Source organism: Sciurus carolinensis, chromosome 10, assembly GCF_902686445.1.
Source record: "Sciurus carolinensis chromosome 10, mSciCar1.2, whole genome shotgun sequence".
Taxonomy (NCBI): domain Eukaryota; kingdom Metazoa; phylum Chordata; class Mammalia; order Rodentia; family Sciuridae; genus Sciurus; species Sciurus carolinensis.
Window position 1 is genome coordinate 56,714,188 of NC_062222.1, and position 15,295 is coordinate 56,729,482.

Sequence of the window (15,295 nt, forward strand, 5' to 3'; positions counted from 1 at the left end):
GAGCATGACTGTGAGCAGATCAACCTCTTTGAGTTTTTCATTCCTTTACAAAATAATGAGGAACTTATTGCTCTACCTACCCTGTCCAGTTTAATGAACATTCAAGGAGACTACTTTGTTAAAAGTTCTTTGTGACCTTCTAAAAGTGTAGTTATAGTCATTAAGTCAAAGGCCCACAGAGAGATGTACCGAGGCAGGCCTTCAGAATTCCCTTGGTAGCATCGTGGGCACTGCTCCATGATTCTTTAATAACATGGATTCTGTGAGAAAGAAAAGAGGGTTCTAAATGTCCGTGTAAAAGTACTATGATCATAGAATACTTAGATGGTTCCCTCCTAATCCTCTTCTAAAATGAAAGCAGCTGGGAAGCACAGGCCAGACAGGCAGAGCTGGCAGATCCTGGCATGGTCTTCCCAGGAAGTGGGAAGGTACATTTACCTTGGTGCAGAAGAAGGCGGGTTGAAATGAAAACCTTCATGGTGTAATGTGATGGTCAGAGTTCCCCACTGCTTCCTGGCAATGAAAGCTTTGACTTCTAGTTTAAGAACTTCTATTTTTGTTTGTTTTCCTCAAATTTTCACCCTGTAAATTTTCATTTCCTTCCATGTTAGTAGGAGCACTGTTTTTTTACTGTCACCTGAGAAATTATAAATAGTATTTATATGATGATTGATAAGCTCATGGCTACATAAAACCTGTGCTACAGCTTAAACAATTATAATTGGGTATCAATACATCTTAGCTAGAATTTTGTGACAATGATTATTGTCACAGAGGTAATTATAAATAACTCACCTTTCATTTTCAAAAGCATTCCACCAGATGACTAACTGTATGTCCACCCTACTTATACCTACGTGTAAATCAGAACTGGGGAAAATGGATATGCTTTTTAAAACCCACATTCGACCAGCTGCCAATGTCTTCCTCGATATAAATAAAAGTTCAAAGTTTAAAGGGCACTCCTTTTTGTTTAATAGCTCTGAGTGGTGATATTATAGCAATTAAGGATTAATAAGAATAGCACTAAACTCTTTACTTTACAGCTCATACAAGTTAGTCTAGGATTAGAAAGAGCAAAGGTGAATATAATTTAAAAGATTTAGAATCATAAGAAAATTATTCTCAGCATCTGAATCACAGTGAATCAAAATGTATATTGAATAACTGCATATTAATTCAAATACTTAATTTTGTTTAAAAATGATTATCGTAAAACCTCATTTAAATGTTCACGGAAAGATTTGAAAGTGGTAATTGTATTGAAATACTTTAAGATTTATATACATAAAGTTGAAATAATTTGTAGGTTGGCTATTGCAGAAGAATAAATGAAATTGTTAGTATAAGAATGAGTGAAAATTGTAATAGCAACTCTATATGGCTTTAATCAAATCTTTGAAGTGATTAATGGTCATGGATATGGGCTTCTTGTTGTCGTTTTGTTCTGTTTAGTTTGGACTGAGGTATCCAGAAGATCTTCTGCATGCTACTTACTGACAAACATTACCAGAACTTGTTTGTGGGCCTATAGCACATGCTAAATGGAAATATTAAAATCCTGATTGCCACAACTTTGCAAAAGTTCGTCCAAACAAGCAACAATCAAAATATTTAACATGGCAGCAAATTAAGACATTTTCTTTTCAATGAAAGTGAATCAGAAAAAAAAAAAAAAGCAAGGTCATTCTTATGTAAGTAAGCATTATGTATCTGATTACCTGGAAATCCAGGAACTGCAGTAACCTTGGCAGTATCAGTTGCATTAAGTAAGATCACAGTGGTCTCAAAATAATACTCTTCATTTAGTGTCAAAAATAAATATCATGCTGAGATACCTTATCTGCATTTTGAGCTGCAGGGAGAGGAAGTAGGAGATACTAAAAAAACAACTTCAGGAATTATTATTTTCCTTGGGTAAACTCAGGCTTCAGGAAAATAAAAGCTAAAAGAAAAACTAGAGTGGAATATATGACTTTGTCTCTAAAAGAGAATCAATCCAAAAGCATGTCTCCCCAAATGTTCAAATAAATATAAGCAGCAAAAAGCAATTGGAAGAGGCATGGACTGACACCACACCATCCTCTTGAATGTCTTCTGGCGATTTCAAGGAATAGAACGCTGAATAATAGATGATTTCCAAGTGTGGTGGAGGTGGAATTCTGGAAACTTCTGAGCTCTCTGTACTATCATATAGTTTTCATTTATTTTTATTTTAACACTATTGGTGTCAACTTTATATAAAAGAATACATCCATTTAAATGAAAAACTTACTGATGTCTTGACCAATATAACTCTAAACTCCACAGTCAAGAAACAGAACATTCTTATCAACCCCCAAAGTTCCCTTGTACCCTCTGAAGTCAATTTACATTCATAACCCCATCTGGGTGACCATAGACCTGCTTTTTCTTAGTAAGGATTGCTTCACCTATTCTATAATTTTATACATGGTAGTTCCTCCTTACCCAAGGTTTTGCTGTCCATGACTTCAGTTACCCATGGTCACTTGGGGCCCAAAAGTATTAAATGAAACCTTGTAGAAATGCTTCATAATTTTAAACTATAAAGTTTAAAATATAGTTTCAGTGCACCACTCTGAGAAGTGTGTTAAAATCTCACACTATACACCCCATCCAACCCAGTATGTGAATTTTCCTTTTATCAGCACATCCATGCTGCATATGCTTCCCACCCATGGTCACTTGGTGGCTGTCTCAGTTATCAGATTGACTTTCATCATGGTGCTTGTATGCAAGCAACTGTTAACTAAATAAAGTTCCCAAGGCACAAGAGTAGAGATGCTGGGCTCCAGAGCTGAGCTATTGTGAATTGAGCTGCTATAAACACTGATGTGACCGCATCACTGTAGTGTGCTGATTTTAAATCCTTTGGATATATACTGAGAGTGGGATAACTGGGTATTATGGTGGTTACATTCCTAGTTTTTTGAGGAATCTCTATATGGCTTTCCAGAGTGGTTGCACCAATTTGCAGCCCCACTAGCAATGTGTAAGTGTACCCTTTTCCTCACATCCTTGCTAGCATTTATTTTTACTTGTATACTTGATCTTTGCTTCTGACTGAAGTGAGATGAAATCTCAATGTAGTTTTAATCTGTATTTCTCTGATTTATAGAGATGTTGAACATTTTTTTTCATATATTTGTTAACCAATCGTATTTCTTCTTCTGTGAAGTGTCTGCTCAGGTCCTTTGTCCATTTATTGATTGGTTTATTTGGGTTTGTTGTTGGTGGTGTTGTTTTGGTGTTTTTTGAGTTCTTTTTCAAAACATTTTTTGAGTTCTTTTTCAAAACATTTTTTAGTTGTAGATGAACACAATAACTTTCCATTTTATTTATTTGCTTTTATGTGGTGCTGAGTATTGAACCCAGTGCCTTACACATGCTAGGCAAGTGTTCTACCACTGAGCTACAACCCAGCCCCTTCAGTTTTTTATATATCCTGGAAATTGATGCCCTATCTGGGGTAAAGGTGGCAAAGATTTCCCCCCATTCTGTAGCCTCTCTCTTCATATTCTTGTTTCCTTTACTGTGAAGAAGCTTTTTAGTTTGATGCTATCCCATTTATTGATTATTGAGTTTGCTTCTTGTACTTTATAAGTCTTGTTAAGGAAGTCAGTTCCTAAGCTGATACATTGGAATGTTGGCTTTACAGTTTCTTTCAGTGTGTGTAGCATTTCTGATCTAATATTTAGGTATTAATCTACTTTGAGCTGAGTTTTGTGCAGGGTGAGAGGTAGGGGTTAAATTTCATTCTATTGCAAATTAATTTTCAGTTTTCCCAGCACCATTTGTTGAAGAGCCTACATCATATTGGATTATTATAAAAGTTTTCTTGCATCTATTAAGATGGTATATTTTTTCTTCACTCTGTTATAGGTCACATTTACTCTGTATTGAAGTACATTGATAACTTGAATGTTAAACCAATGTTAAACTCCTGGAATAAACTCACTGGATCATGGTGTTTTGAGAAAAGTCTATTTGTGTTCTTTGCCCATTGGGGTGGGGGGAGTGCAGTTATTTGTTTTATTGTCACTGAATTGAGTTTCTCATTTATTTTGAAATTAACCATATCTAAGATGAATGGTTTACAAATATTTTCTCCCAGTTTTTAGATTATTTCTTCATTCTTTTTATTTGTTTCTAGTGCTAAGCAGAAACTTTTTAGTTTGATATAATCCCCTTTGTCTATTTTAGGCTTTGTTGCCTATACTTTTAAGGTCATTTACAAAAAAATTGATGTCCAGACCAATGTTATAGAGTTTTCCTGTGTTTTCTTTTAGTAGTCTAATAGTTTCCAGTCTTCTATTTAAGTCTTAGATCACTTTAAATTAATTTTGTGTATGATGTGAGATAAGTGTTCAAATCATTCTTCCTCATAAGGGTAGCCAATTCTTCCAAAATCATTGAAGAAACTGACTTCCCCTTGCATCAAAAATCAGTTGACCATAACTGTGTGGAATAATTCTGGGCTTCTATTCTTTTCCATTGTTCCATGTTTCTTTTCCTTCTTTTTTTTTTAATGCCAGTGCCATACTATTTTGGTCACTGTACAACACTGTCAGTTTTGTTCTATTCCCTCACGTTTGCTGTGGCTATTCAAGTCTTTTGGCATTCTGTAAGAAATTTAAGATAATTTTTTCTATTTCTCTGAAACAGTGCCAGTGGCATTTTGACAGTGAATGCATTGCATCTGTAAATACTTCTTAATAGTATGGACATTTTCACAATAATCATTTTTCCAGTCCATGAACATGGTATATCTTTACATCTTTTTTTTTTTTTCCAGGTTCTTCAGTGTTTTATAGGTTTCACTATTGCACCCCTGATTAAACTTACTACTTTTTTTTTTTTTGGTTTGTTTTGTTTTTTGTTTTTGTTTTTGTAGCTATTAAAAATGAAATTTAATCCCCTGGACTTCTCTTCCTCATAGTTTGCTCTTTGTATCAAGAGACACTACTGACTTATTTTTATGTTCTCATTTTTTTTAATTACAGCTTTATTGTTACACAAAAGTTGGGTTCATCCTGAAAAATTCATACAGGCATGGAATTTGATTCAATACTGATATTTGTATACTGATTTTGCAGTTTTCTTTTTATCTTTTTTAGTGTCCTTGTCTAGCTGTTATCTATTATCAGGAAATTCTGGGCTCCTAAGATTAATTTGAAAGTATTACCTTCTCTTTAACTTTTTTTTGGGGGGGTGAGGGGATATCAGGGATTGAACTCAGAGCACTCAACCATTGAGCCACATCCCCAGCCCTATTTTGTATTTTATTTAGAGATAGGGTCTCACAGAGTTGCTTAGCATCTTGCTTTTTCTGAAGCTGGCTTTTTTTTTCCAAAAACATTTTTTTTTATTGTAAACAAATGGGATACATGTGGTTTCTCTGTTTGTACATGAAGTAGAGGCATACCATTTGTGTAATCATAAATTTACATAGGGTAATGTTGTTTGATTCATTCTGTTATTTTTTCCCTTCCTCCCACACCTTCCACCCCTCTTTTCCCTCTATACAGTCCTTCCTTCCTCCATTCTTGCCCCCCTCCCTAACCCTAACTCTAACCCTAAAACTAACCCCTCCCACGCCCCATTATGTGTCATCATCTACTTATCAGCCAGATCATTCTTCCTTTGGTTTTTTGAGATTGGCTTATCTCACTTAGCATGATATTCTCCAATTTCATCCATTTGCCTTCAGATACCATAATTTTATCATTCTTTATGGCTGAGTAATATTCCATTGTATATATATACCACGGTTTCTTTATCCATTCATCAATTGAAGGACATCTAGGTTGGTTCCACAATCTGGCTAATGTGAACTGAGCAGCTATGAACATTGATGTGTCTGTATCTCTGTAGTATGCTGATTTTTTTTTTTTTTGTAAACAAATGGGATACATGTTGTTTCTCAGTTTGTACATGGAGTAAAGGCATACCATTTGTGTAATCATAAATTTACATAGGGTAATGTTGGTTGATTCATTCTGTTATTTTTTCCCTTCCCCCCACCCCTCCCATCCCTCTTTTCCCTCTATACAGTCCTTCCTTTCCCCATTCTTGCCCCCCTCCCTAACCCTAACTCTAACCCTAAAACTAACCCCTCCCACGCCCCATTATGTGTCATCATCCACTTATCAGCTATTCGAGGCTATTGTGAATGGTATAGTTTTCCTAACTTCTCTTTCTGAAGATTCATCACTTATGTATAAAAATGCATTAGATTTATGAGCATTGATCTTATATCCCGCTACTTTACTAAAATCACTTATGAGTTCTAAAAGTTTTCTGGTGGAATTTCCTGGTTCCTCTAAGTATATAATCATATCATCAGCAAATAGGGATAGTTTGAGTTCTTCTTTTCCTATTCTTATCCCTTTAATTTCTTTGGTCTGTCTAATTGCTCTGGCTAGAGTTTCAAGGACGATATTGAATAGGAGTGGTGAAAGAGGGCATCCCAGGCTTGTTCCAGTTTTTAGGGGGAATGCTTTCAGTTTTTCACCATTTAGAATGATATTAGCCATGGGCTTAGCGTAGATGGCCTTTACAATGTTAAGGGATGTTCCCACTATCCCTAATTTTTCTAGTGTTTTGAGCATGAAGGGGTGCTGTATTTTATCCAATGCTTTTTCTGCATCTATTGAAATAATCATGTGATTGTTGACTTTAAGTCTATTGATATGGTGAATTACATTTATTGATTTCCTGATGTTGAACCAACCTTGCATCCCTGGGATGAAACCCACTTGATCATTGTGCACTATCTTTTTAAGACGTTTTTGTATGTGATTTGCTAAAATTTTGTTACGAATTTTTGCGTCAATGTTCATTAAGGATATTGGTCTAAAATTTTCTTTCCTCGATGTGTCTCTGTCTAGTTTAGGTATCAGGGTGATATTTTCTTCATAGAATGAGTTCCGGAGAGTTCCCTCCTCTTCTATTTCATGGAATACTTTGAGAAGTATTGGAATGAGCTCTTCTTTAAAGGTTTTGTAGAACTCGGCTGAGAACCCATCAGGTCCTGGACTTTTCTTTGTTGGTAGACTTTTGATGACTTCTTCTATTTCATTACTTGAAATTGGTCTATTTAAATTGTGTATGTCCTCCTCGTTTAGTTTAGGAAATTCATATATCTCTAGGAACTTATTGATATCTTCGACATTTTCTATTTTGTTGGAGTATAGATTTTCAAAATAGCTTCTAATTATGTTTTGTATTTCAATCGTGTCTGTTGTGATATTTCCTTGTTCATTCCGAATTTTGGTGATTTGGGTTTTCTCTCGTCTTCTCTTTGTTAGTGTGGCTACAGGTTTATCAATTTTGTTTATTTTTTCGAAGAACCAACTATTTATTTTGTCAATTTTTTGTATTTTTTTTTGTTTCAATTTCATTGATTTCAGCTCTGAGTTTAAGTATTTCTTGTCTTCTACTACTTTCTAGGGCTTAGAGCTGTAGTGTTAGGTCGTTTATTTGTTGATTTTTTCTTCTTTTATTGAATGCGCTCCATGAAATAAATTTTCCTCAAAGTACTGCTTTCATACTGTCCCAGAGATTTTGATATGATGTTTCTTTGTTCTCATTTACCTCTAAGAATTTTTAAATTTCCTTCCTAATATCTTCTGTTATCCATTCATCATATAATAGCATATTGTTTAATCTCCAGGTGTTGGAGTAATTTCTGTTTTTTACTCTTTCATTTATTTCTAATTTCAATCCATTATGATTTGATAGAATACATGGTAGTGTCTCTATCTTCTTGTATTTGCTAACATTAGCTTTGTGGCATAATATATGGTCTATTTTAGACAAGGATCCATGTGCTGCTGAGAAGAAAGTGTATTCGCTCTTGGTTGGATGGTATATTCTATAAATGTCTGTTAAGTCTAAATTATTGATTGTGTTATTGAGATCTATGGTTTCTTTGTTCAACTTTTGTTTGGAAGATCTGTCCAGTGGTGAGAGAGGCGTGTTAAAATCACCTAATATTATTGTGTTATGGTCTATTTGGTTTCTAAAATTGAGAAGGATTTGTTTGACATACATGGATGAGCCACTGTTTGGGGCATAGATATTTATGATTGTTATACCTTGCTGATTTATGCTTCCCTTAAGCAGTATGAAATGTCTTTCTTTATCCCTTCTGACTAACTTTGGCTTGAAGTCCACATTATCTGAAATGAGGATGGATACTCCAGCTTTTTTGCTGAGTCCATGTTCATGGTATGTTTTTCCCCATCCTTTCACCTTTAGTTTATCTATGGGTATCTCTTTCTTTGCGGTGAGTCTCTTGCAGGCAACATATTGTTGGATCTTTCTTTTTAATCCAATCTGCCAGTCTATGTCTTTTGATTGATGAATTCAGGCCATTAATATTCAGGGTTATTATTGAGATATGATTTGTATTCCCGGTCTTTTGGTTCATTTTTTTAATTTATTCATTTATTTATTTTTTTGACACAACTTGGTTCCTCCTTTATTTGACAGTTCCTTTAGGATTATTCCTCCCTTTGCTGATTTGCTTCTTTGTTTTTTATATCTTCCTCATGGAATATTTTGCTGAGAATGTTCTGTAATGCTGGCTTTCTTTTTGTAAATTCTTTTAGCTTTTGTTTATCATGGAATGATTTTATTTCATCATCAAATTTGAAGGTAAGTTTTGCTGGGTATAAGATTCTTGGATGGCATCCATTTTCTTTCAGGGCTTGAAAAATGTTGTTCCAGGCCCTTCTAGCTTTTAGGGTCTGAATTGAAAAATCTGCTGATATCTGTATTGGTTTCCCCCTGAATGTAATTTGGTTCTTTTCTCTCACAGCCTTTAAAATTCTGTCTTTTTTTTGTATTTTCATTATAATGTGCCTTGGTGTGGGTCTTTTGTAATTTTGTGTATTTGGAGTCCTATAAGCCTCTTGAACTTGATTTTCCATTTCATTCTTCAGATTTGGGAAATTTTCTGGTATTATTTCATTGAATAGATTGTTCATTCCTTTGGTTTGTTTCTCTAAGCCTTCCTCAATCCCAATAATTCTTAAATTTGACCTTTTGATGATATCCCATAGTTCTTGGAGATTCTGTTCATGATTTCTTACCATCTTCTCTGTTTGTTCAACTTTGTTTTCAAGGTTAAATATTTTCCCTTCAATATCTGAGGTTCTGTCTTCCAGGTGTTCTATCCTATTGGTTATGCTTTCTATGGAGTTCTTAATTTGGTTTATTGTTTCCTTCATTTCAAGGATTTCTGTTCGGTTTTTTTTTCAGTATCTCTAACTCTTTATTGAAATGGCCTTTTGCTTCCTGTATTTTCTCTTTTAACTGTCAATTGGTGTGATCATTCAGTGCCTGCATTTGCTCTTTCATCTCATCATTCAATGCCTGCATTTGCTCTTTCATCTCATCATTCAATGCCTGCATTTGCTCTTTCATCTCATCATTCAATGCCTGTATTTGCTCTTTCATCTCATCATTCAATGCCTGCATTTGCTCTTTCATCTCATCATTTGCTTCCCTGATCATTTTAATTATGTACATTCTGATCTCCCTTTCTGTCATTTCTTCTACCATGCTGTCGTTGGATTTTATTGATGTAACATCTGGATTTGTTTGGGGCATTTTCTTCCCTTGTTTTCTTATATTGTTCAGGTATCAGTGGACTGCTAAGATATTGCAGATTTCCTCTATTGACTTACAAAGTCCCTGAAGATTGCTAGTATATCCCCTCTTATCCTTCAGTAGCCTGAAGTCTTGGAGGAAGTTGATAATGCAGTGCTCCACAAGGAAGCTGCCTCTCTAAGGGTGGTGGCCTTCAGGTGGGCCTGCTAGTGGGCAGAGGTGCCTCCACTTGTTGACCAATGGTCATCCAAAGGGGAACTAGGCTGCGGGCTGAGGCAAGGCCTGTTTGGGCCTGTGTCTCTGGTTTTACCGTCCTTGTGGGAAAACCTCACCCGGCAGAGAAGACTCACCCAGTGGGGAGGTCTCGCTGGTCAGTTCCCCTCCTAGAGGTTCCCCTCAATCTACAACTACCACCTGGGCTGGGCTGTCTTCCTCTGCAACGTTCCCAGGGGCCTGGACCTACCTCCTGGGCCTGGGAGCCTCACCCTTCGCAGACGAGTCTCCTTAGGCTGCCTCTCCTCAGAGAATCTGCCCGCACTCCTGGAAACTTCGCTCTGCCCTAAGCATGTCTCTGTGCGGCTCTTCCAGCAAGAAGCCGCCTAGATCCTGGGACCCTGCTCTGCACCTAATCACCTGGCTATGCAGCCCCTCCTCCGCAGTCACCTGGAGCCCCATACAGTCACTCCAAGTCCCAGTGACCCGCTACACTGCTCTTCCTCTGGACAGCCGCCTGGTGTCCGACGCGGTCACTAGGAGTCCAAGCAACTCACTTCATGTCTCCTCCTCCCACCAACCACCTGTAGCCCTAGGCAGTCACTCCGAGTCCAAGTGACCCACCCCGTTCCTCTTCCTCCTCTGGGTAGTCCCCGGGGTGTTCAGGAGCATGAAGCTGGCTTTAATCTTGCAATTCTCCTGTCTCAGCCTCTGGGATTACAGGTATGCACCACCACACCTGGCTTCTCTTTATCTTTTGAAAGCATTTGAAGAGGATCATTACTAATTCTTAAATATTTGATTAATTCATCAGTGAATCCATCAGTTTCTGGGGTTTGTTTTTTTGGGAAGCTTTTTGTTACTGATTAGTTTTCTTATGTTTTTTGTCTGTTCACATTTTCTATTTCTTCATGATTGAACTTTAGTTTGTTGTAGGTGTGTTAGAAATAAATAGGAATTTATTGATTTATTTGAATTATCCAATTCATTAACATAATTTTTCAGAGTAGTCTTCATATTTCTGTGGCATCACTTGTAATGTCTCCACCTTTCGAATTTAATCTTTTTTAGTATAGCTAAATGTTTGTCAATTTTATTCTTCTTATTAAAAAAATACTCTTAATTTTGTTAATTTTCTTCTGTTGTTTTTCCAGTGTGTGTCTTACTTATTTCTGCTCTGATTTTTATAATTTCCTTCCATTTATTTACTTTGGGCTTAGTTTGTCCAATTTTTCTAATTACATGGAATGGTGCTTTTGCTGTATTCCATAAGTTTGAGTATGTTGTGTTTTCCTTTGTATCAAGATATTTTTTAATTTCTGTATTAATTTCCTCATTGATGTATTGATTGTTCAGGAGCATGTTGTTTAATTTGCACGTGTTTTGAACTTTCCAAAGTTTCTCCTGAAATCATTTTCTAATTTTATATCAGTGTTTTCAGAAGGATACTTATTTCAATCCTAAGTTTAAGGCTTGTTCTATGGTCTAACATATGATCTATCTGGAGAATGTTCCATGTGTACATAAGAATATGTGTATTCTGTAGCTGTTAGATGTATATGTATGGTAGGTACATTTTCTCTAAAATACATTTTAAATTCAATGTTTCCTTCTTGTTTTTCTGTATGGATGATCTGTCCATTACTGAAAATTAAGAGTTGAGGCTCCCTCCAATTATTATATTGCAATCTATCTTTCTTTTCAGATCTATTAATATTTGTTTTACATGTTTAGGTGCTCTGAATTTAGGCCATATATATTTATAATTGTCATAACCTCTTGCTGAATCAGTCTGTATCATTACATAATGATCTCTGTCTCTTTTTACAGTTTTCTTTTAGTTAAAATCTATTTTACCTGATGTAAACATAGCTACTCCTGCTCTCTTGTGTTTTCCATTTTTATGGAATATCTTTTTACATATCTTTTCTTTCAGTCTATGTGTGTTCTTATAGGCATAGTGAATGTCTTGTAGGCAACATATGGTGGTGTTTTGGGTTTCTTTTTTTCTGTTTATCAACTTTACATCTAATGATTGGAGAACTTAATTCATTTACATTCAAGGTAATTATTGAAAGATAATGAGTTATTGCTGCCATTTTATTAGTTGTCTTCCAGTTGCTATTGTTGTTGGGTTTGTTTTGTTTTGTTTTGTATATTATTTCTTCTGTTGCTGACTTCTTTGTGGTTAAGTGATTTTTATCCTGTTGTGTGTGTGTGTGTGTGTGTGTGTGTGTGTGTATAATTATATATATTGGTTTGGAGGTAAACTTTATAAGACCTTTAATAAAAAGATCATTCCTACTTTTTTATTGATTCTTTTTAGTTATACATGACAGTAGAATTCATTTGCTATAATTATGCAAGCATAGAATATATTTATGCTATTTACAACCCCATTCTTGTGGATGTACATGATGGTATGGTGTATTCCTATATATACATTGGAAAATTATTTTGAATTAATTCCACAGTCTTTCCTTTTCCTATCCCCCCTTCCTTCCCTTCATTCCCCTTTGTCTAGTCTACTGAACTTCTATTATTCCCTTCTTCCCCCTTATTGTGGGGTTAACTTCCACACACCAGCAAAAGCGTTTGATCATTCTCATTTTATGTAAACTTATTTAGAAAATAGAAAATGAGGAAAGCTACTCAACTCATTTATGTCTGTAGTAACTTTTTTATTATTTGTCTTATTTAGTTATACATGACAGCAGGATGAATTTTGATTCATTGTACAAAAATTGAGTACAACTTTTCATTTCTCAGGTGTACATGATGTAGAGTCACACCATTCATGTAATCATACATGTACATAGAATAATGATGTCTGTCTAAAAAATTCCTGTGGTAATTTTTGTAGAGTGCAGATTGCTGTAAATACATTCAGATTTTTTTCTTTAAAATTATTTTTGCCTTCATTTTTTAAAGTTATTTTCATTAAATGAAGAATTATGGGGTGATATATTTCTTTTCAGTATTTGTCTTCTGGTTTGTATATTTTCTAATGGGTTTTCTGCTATAAATTTTACCTTCGTGTCTGTACAATGTTTTAATTTTCTCTGCTTTCCTTTAGTGTTTTCTTTTCTTTAATATTTAGTCAGTCTGGGTGGCGGACGGCGGCCCGGGGGACCGTGCTGCGACCGCCCGGGCCGCCCGGAGGAGCGCCCGCCGCCTCTGCCGCCACGCACGGAGCAAGGAAATGTGGGACACGTGGATTTGGAATATGAATTCATTTGAAAAACCGCTTTGGGGTGTGAACGTGATTTCTGATGAAACTGGATTGGAATCATTTTCATGATCTTTGTATATTTATTTATATATATATATATATATATATATATATATATATATATATATATATAAATTTTGCATTTGACTTAAAGTGCCATGAGAAAATTTGCATATTGCAAGGTAGTGTTAGCCACCTCCTTAATTTGGGTACTGTTGGATATGTTCTTGCTCCTTTACTTCAGTGAATGCAACAAATGTGATGAGAAAAAGGAGAGAGGACTTCCTGCTGGGGATGTTCTAGAGCCAGTACAAAAACCTCATGAAGGTCCTGGAGAAAAGGGGAAACCAGTCGTCATTCCTAAAGAGGATCAAGAAAAGATGAAAGAGATGTTTAAAATCAATCAGTTCAGTTTAATGGCAAGCTAGATGATTGCACTCAACAGATCTTTACCAGATGTTAGGTTAGAAGGGTGTAAAACAAAAGTGTATCCAGATAATCTTCCTACAACAAGTGTGGTGATTGTTTTCCATAATGAGACTTGGAGCACACTTCTGCGAGCTGTCCATAGTGTCATTAATCGCTCACCAAGACACATGATAGAAGAAATTGTTCTGGTAGATGATGCCAGTGAAAGAGACTTTTTGAAAAGACCTCTAGAGAGTTATGTGAAGAAACTGAAAGTGCCAGTTCATGTAATTCGAATGGAACAGCGTTCTGGATTGATCAGAGCTAGATTGAAAGGAGCTGCAGTATCCAAAGGCCAGGTGATCACCTTCTTAGATGCTCATTGCGAGTGCACAGTGGGATGGCTGGAACCTCTCTTAGCAAGGATCAAACATGACAGGAGAACAGTGGTATGTCCTATCATTGATGTGATCAGCGATGATACTTTTGAGTACATGGCAGGCTCTGATATGACCTATGGTGGATTCAACTGGAAGCTCAATTTTCGCTGGTATCCTGTTCCCCAGAGAGAAGTGGACAGAAGGAAAGGTGATCGAACTCTTCCTGTCAGAACACCTACAATGGCAGGAGGCCTTTTTTCAATAGATAGAGATTACTTTCAGGAAATTGGAACATATGATGCTGGAATGGATATTTGGGGAGGGGAAAACCTAGAAATTTCCTTTAGGATTTGGCAATGTGGAGGAACTTTGGAAATTGTCACTTGCTCACATGTTGGACATGTGTTTCGGAAAGCTACCCTGTACACATTTCCAGGAGGCACAAGGCAAATTATCAATAAAAATAACAGACGATTTGTAGAAGTGTGGATGGATGAATTCAAGAATTTCTTCTATATAATTTCTCCAGGTGTTACAAAGGTAGATTATGGGGATATATCATCAAGACTTGGTCTAAGACACAAACTACAGTGCAAACCTTTCTCTTGGTACCTGGAGAATATTTACCCTGATTCTCAAATTCCATGTCACTACTTTTCACTGGGAGAGATACGAAATGTGGAAACAAATCAGTGTCTAGATAACATGGCTAGAAAAGAGAATGAAAAAGTTGGAATTTTTAATTGTCATGGTATGGGAGGCAATCAGGTTTTCTCTTATACTGCCAATAAAGAAATTAGAACAGATGACCTTTGCTTGGATGTTTCCAAACTTAATGGCCCAGTTACCATGCTCAAATGCCCCCACCGAAAAGGCAACCAGCTCGGGGAGTATGACCCAGTGAAATTAACCCTGCAGCATGTGAACTTTAACCAGTGCCTGGATAAAGCCATGGAAGAGGACAGCCAGGTGCCCAGCCTTAGAGACTGCAATGGAAGCCAGTCCCAGCAGTGGCTTCTTCGAAATGTCACCCTTCCAGAAATATTCTGAGATGAAATTTTTAAAAAAAGAAAAAATTAAGAATTGACTGGGCTACCTCAGCATACATTTCTGCCACATTCTTAAGTAGCAAAAAAGGAAAAGTGCTTTCCTCCTCTGCGGGATGTAAGGTTTATCAGCCATTAAAACTCAAACTCCTCTAGCTTTTCACTAGATGTGAACCAGCCTTCCTGTCCAAGGACGTGAAACTGCATAGTAGTGAGACTGTGCACACTGATGTTTACAAGATTGAAAGAGTCTTTCATCAAGAATCATGGGAAAGAATATTCAGACAATGAAACGGTCAACAAAATGTGCTTTCTGGAGAGCTGCACCTTTTATGGTTTGCTTGCATGTCAGTAATTTCTGCTGAGTGTGCTGACAA

The 15,295-nt window shown here is 36.2% G+C and overlaps 1 protein-coding gene and 1 pseudogene across 1 annotated transcript in view; both read left to right on the plus strand.

The window, feature by feature from the left end:
* The window catches only part of LOC124994588 (alcohol dehydrogenase E chain), a 61,268-nt gene that overhangs the window by 22,461 nt on the left and 23,512 nt on the right, over positions 1 to 15,295 (plus strand). The window lies entirely within an intron of this gene.
* LOC124994587 (polypeptide N-acetylgalactosaminyltransferase 1-like) lies at positions 13,243 to 14,922 on the plus strand (annotated as a pseudogene).